Source organism: Pholcus phalangioides, unplaced genomic scaffold (genome assembly GCF_987345545.1).
Source record: "Pholcus phalangioides strain wild (caught in Gottingen) unplaced genomic scaffold, Ppha-v1.0 ptg000001l_1, whole genome shotgun sequence".
Taxonomy (NCBI): Eukaryota; Metazoa; Arthropoda; class Arachnida; order Araneae; family Pholcidae; genus Pholcus; species Pholcus phalangioides.
The window spans coordinates 23,286,311-23,292,374 of record NW_028301594.1 but is presented as its reverse complement, the minus strand read 5'-3'; positions in this window follow the sequence as shown (position 1 = coordinate 23,292,374).

Below are 6,064 nucleotides of genomic sequence, written 5' to 3'. Positions count from 1 at the left end.
GTGTGTGTGTGTGTCAGTTTTTTTAAGCCGATTAGCCCGTGAAAATGCAAATGAATGTTTTTTCATAAATAAATTATTGAATTCCAGATGAAGGTTGCCGGGCATTATACTGGGATTTGGAAAATTTGGGATTCCCTCGAGAATTCAAGTCCAACCCTCGCCTCTTCACAGATTTTCTGACATACTTCTTTGACCACGAGAACTACAAAATGACGTCAAAGATTTTCCTGGTATGTAAGTTTTCCCAGACACCTTTGGGAATATTCAACGCTTTAAGTGACAAAGTAAGTTCAAGATATAAAGTGTAGTAAATATTTCATCAGAATTTTCAATTCGTCTTTTCGTATTTAAAGTCGTAAAAGTTATTGATCATGATAAATTTCAGATGCTTTTTTTCAAATCAAGTAGATGTGATACATTGAGTTATAATAAATAATGATAGTCTTAGTTCCTTGAAAGAGCGAAGTGATTGGACGATTTTTTTTTTTGAGCTATAGCATTGAAAAAATATTCATGTGAATAGTTTCTCCTTATCATGTGTATAAGTGAGCAATCTACAGTATAAAAAGACAAATAAGGTTGAGGTACAAGAGAATTCAACCACATTATATGGATGATTGAGCTCTTCACAGAAATTAGACTACGGTATTCGATATTTTTTAGAATGTGGGCTGCAGAACTACTTATTGATGACGAAAGGAAAGAAAATGGTTTTTTTTTAGTGTACAGTAATTATATATTAATATTATATATTTTTCTGCCTACTTCTCTTTTATAGTTTTGGGTAAATACAATAAGTATATTCAGGAAATCCGGACAGTGCAGCGTATTCCATTATATGGACTTGTATGTGTGCAGGGTATTTCTGTTTATGCCCGTTCTGTAGGTGGAAAGGGAATCACAGGGGATAAACTCATTTACAAGGTGAACACGAAATGTCGACATGTTTTACCAAACGAAAGAGGGTGGCAAATGAGCCCAAGTGTAATATGAAACACCCTATTAAACCTGTCCTATGCCGAACCGTTTCTGAGTTATGGTGAATATGTGGTGGTGGCGTGTGTCGCCAAAAATTTTAAATTAGTTTTTTTCTTTTTTCTTTTGTTGTTGGAAATTTGGCCGATTGTAGCTACAAGGTCATTTGCGAAATTGACGATTAAAAATTTTGGTGACAATTCGATTTTGAGCTTTGCCAATCTTCTAGCACTTTTAGCTCACAGTTAAATCCAGATAATGAAATTGGTGTCATCTCTTATAGAATTTTTTCCATTCTTTCCAAATGTGTGGTTAGTTTGCGTGTAGATCTCTCAAAAATTTCACACATTCGGATTTTCCAGACTTGACACATTTTTTTTCTTTTCCATAACCGATTATCCACCACCTCTCGAAAACGGTTCGAGATAGGATAGGATCGAGAAAATGTTTCATATTCCACTTGGGCTAGTTTATCACCCCTTTTCATTTGGCGAGACATGTCATGTTCACCCTATATATACTGTGTATGCACCGCGATAGGCGACCGACTTGGAAATGACGGATTTTAAAAAATTATCTCAGTTAACATGAGTATGCTTATACAGTTTATTCGCTTATTCGTAATAATTCCATTATCAAATGTCCATCATAAAATTGCAATATTTAATGTTATTCAATCATCAATACAGTCATACCTCCGACTTATGCGATTTACAATGCAAAATTAATACAGCGTGACAAAATTAATTGAGATGGGAACAATATTTTAATTATTACGTGACAATCAAGCAAGTATAACCATTATAGTACTACCCATTCAATAAAAACGTTACGTGTAGCTAAGCTGGATTTTAAGGCGCTGACAGTAGGAACGGAGAAGCAGCTTTTTTCAGTATTCCAAAATTTGTAGATTTTACTAGAGATTATGGAAATCAATTCTAGGCCTTCGAACCATTTGGAATTAAGGCTTGGCGACTACTTCTAATTTTATATTGGTTTGGTCAAAATTTCAAATGTTGAGTCAAACGTTATTGCCGGTCATGAAAAAGTTTAATTTAAAATGATGCTACTTTATATTTATCAGCAATGAGTCCGGTCATTCACCTGCCACTCAATTTTGACACTCTTAGCAGTTTGTTTATTTTCTTCACTTATTTATATATTACAAAGAAACAAAAGATAACGCATCGAAATTAAAGTGTTTAAACACAAGGAACTCGTTTCTTTCGGTGGACCAAATGTTATCATATATATATCTCTCTACACACATGAGACGTTAGTATACATTTTTGGAGTAATATAAAATTTTTAACGATGTTTTTTCAGATATATGCAAGAAAACCGGTATTTTTATTGCAATTTTTAAAAAGTATGGTATTTTTGAAATAAATGGTGCCAATTGACCAATGTCTAATATGTTTGCATGCAAAATTGCACCCAGACTTAAGCTAATTCGAATTACGCGCTCATTGGCTGTCATAACTATCGCGTAACTTCGGAAAATTATTGCGTGAATTACACATGAACGCTAACTCTCTGCTATGAAAAACTGGGATGAAAAAGAAATACAGGGTGTTCCAGAAGTCCTGGTCTGTTTTGAGATAAATATTTAATAAAAAAACTTTGTTAAAGGTGGAGACAAACAGCTCAAAGAAATTGAAAGGAAACGGTTCAAAGTTTTATGTACTTTTGCTTACTGTAAAATTTCTATATGCGTACGCACACACACTCACCTTTAATGACGTGGAAGAAAGCAAGCCTACACACCATTTCTAGCCATGTTATTTGCAGCATGTGTGTCACAAACGATGCAAGTAAAATGGATGGAATTAAATTTTTTCATGTATAATATATTGATTTATTTCTGCTGGGCTTTTGCCGATATCCTTTTTAATTGAATTTGCGAATTTTCCAATTTTTTCATATGTGTACTTGCATTAAATTCTGGGAAGTCAAAAAGTCTTGATCTAATTTTGAAAAATGTGAAAAAAAGCTGTTGAAGATAGAGACAAAAAGTTTAAAGCATTTAAAAGAGAGGATTTAGTTTTTGTTCCAATTTTATCCATTTTAATTTCTTTCTTTGAAATGTTACAAATTCACCCATGTTGCAAATAACATCTCAAGAAATGCTGTATAAGCTTGTCATTCTCCGCATCACTAAAAGTGCACCTGTAGAAATTTTTTAGTTATTGAAAATACTATTCTGATACCTTCTCTTTCATCTTCTTTACCGTTTGTCTCTATCCTTAACAGCTTTTTGGATAAATATTTTTTGCTAAGCAGGTCAGGACTTCTGTACCACTCTGTACAACACTTACTGCCAAAGCCCGAAATTAGCCAATTTGCGACAAGGCCGGCCACTTCGTAAATTTGCCAATTTCGTTAAATATTGGCCGAGCCAGTTCGCGAAGTCCGATAACAAAATACATGATTCGGGATCATCGTCAAGTTGCCGTATTTTTGCGTAGTAATTATGTCCACGTTGGTTATGGCAACCCATCAAACCGCAGTCACGAAGTGGTTATCATTTTTTTCCTCCAAAATTTAGCAGAAAAACTATGTTTACATAATTATTTTTATAGTTTTTCGCTCAAGTTTCACTTTTTTTCTCTCGTCACATGAAGCTAATCCAATACAGTTGCTATATATAGCCATACATCACATGCTGGTGATTTAAAAAATGTATTTAGCTCCTACCGGGCCGTCTTACATCAGCACACCGAGTTTTGGTGAGGGATCTCCGGCCAATTCGCGAAATGGCTAGCCAAAGTCCGAATCATTTCTGCAATCCGGATTTTGGCCAAAACTCGTGGCCAATTTATGGAGTGGCCGGCCCCTTCGTGAAATGGCCGCACTTCAGGCTTTGGCAGTAACATAACTATTAGGACAATAATTCTTCTGGCCTACTGTGATCCTTCAGATGCTGTTCTTAAAAATAACGAATCGAAATTCTATATGCATCTGTAAATAATTTACCTTTTGTCCATAAAATAATTATTCAATCTCTAGGTGCACTTCATCATGACTGGCCCAGAGAAACAGTCCGCTGACCAAAAAATTAAAGACCTGATGCAAGAATTCCAGAAGGGGAAAAGCCCAGAGAAATGCTCCGTGGTGCTCTTAACTGGTAATTTGTTTTAAGTATTCTGTCTTCATGATAAAGTTTTTTTTTTTAAATGAATGTGTGTGTGAAGGCTTTTTTCTGTGTGATATATCTTAATATATTATCACACAGGTGATAAAGACTTTGCTCAAGAAATGAGCAACATGGCCGATGCAAAAACAAAAACCATATTGGTTTATCAAGACGGGTGTGCAAGTCGTCTTAAACAGGCTGTCAAAATTCAATACCACGTGAAGGATCTTGTGAAAATGCTCATGGAGATTGAAGTATACATTTTTATGTATTATCCTATCGTTCTATTTTTAATGGAAAAAAAATATGTTCGAGGTTAGGAAAACTTTTAAAAAATGTCACACTTTTATTTTGCTCATGTGTTTTTCATTTTCTTTAAAATATCAATACAAACACAAGGCCCGACAAGCAAAATGCCCAACGAGGTAGCTGAGAAAAAAATCCCCATACAAATACGGATGTCATATATTTCTAAAATACAGAATACAGTAACCCAAAATTAAAAATGCAATTTTAACAATGTAATGAATTTCTTCATTCCAGGGAATTGAATCAGATGAAGAAGAGGATGACGATGACGATCATGCTGAATTTTCAGGAGATGAGGGTACGCTAGCTTGTCTATATATTCATACGTAATTTATATACATATTCTGTAATACAATCTCTGTAAACATGTTCACACTCACGTTAGATACTAGAAGCCCGAGTCCATTCATATTTATATGTATATAAACATATATACCTGTACCTAATAATTTAATTGATTGAGCTGATTTTGAAAAATAATTTTATTTTAACAGTATTCAATTACGTCAGCTATCAATATCAAACTTCACATATTATTATTCAATCTTGCCAGTAATTGGTTAAAACTAAAACTTTTTCTAATCAAATTATTAAGAAATATTCAATCTTTTATTGTGTATATTTGATATTATTTACGTTATTATATTTGTTTCAATAATTCTGAAATTTCATTCTACAGTCGATGACAACCATATTCCAGAGATGTAGCTATGTATATTGGTCAAAAACTGGGAGGAAAAGTGTATTTTCTTTTAAATGAAAAACAATTACAAAAACAATATTGTGAATACACCTATGTCAAAACTTCCAAACACTGAGAGCTCGTGGAAGTGTTTCTATGAGTTATTTTGTAACATTTTTCTGTATAAAAATAACAATATAAAAATGTCGTGTTTCTATAAGTTAAAAAAATTTCTTTGGAAAAATTTCTTTGCAACTGATTCAAATTTTTGTATTTATGTTCTTTAAATGACCAAACAATAGCCAACCTCTTCACTTTTTGTTATTCACATATTTTTTTATTACGAAATGGGGAATATGGTCTCGAAATTTTTTTTTTGGTCTTTCATTTTTTTAAAAATAGTTTAATGAACACAATAACAATAAACAAAAGCTTTAATTGTTCTTCGCTTTCGACACTACGGTTTTATTACTTTCATATTCGAATTATACGTATTTTTAACACTATGTAAGACTGGCTCTGTAGTTGTAAAAATATAGGTAATTATATATGTGTTAATAAAATTATTTATATGTATGAGCATTTATATGTAATTCTACTGAGTTCATTTGAATTTGTATTACCAGTGCTTATACGAGCAAGTTCGTTTATAGCATACGCCCCTTTACTGATTTGACAATTGTATTTTATGACCGACGTATATGTTATAATCGAGGTCTTGAAATTAGTTTACGTTTGGTTACGTACGAAATGGTATACGTATATGCTTGAAACGCATTATTTAGATGGCCGGCGAAAAAAGAAACTTATGCACAGAACATAATTAAATTTAATGTAGCATGACTATACATGGTGATTCCAAACTCAACGTACAAACTTTCAGGGGAAGTAGAAAAAACAAAACAGAATCACATAGGAATGTATGTCCGAAAACCCCAACCTGACCAGCTGGAGAATAAACG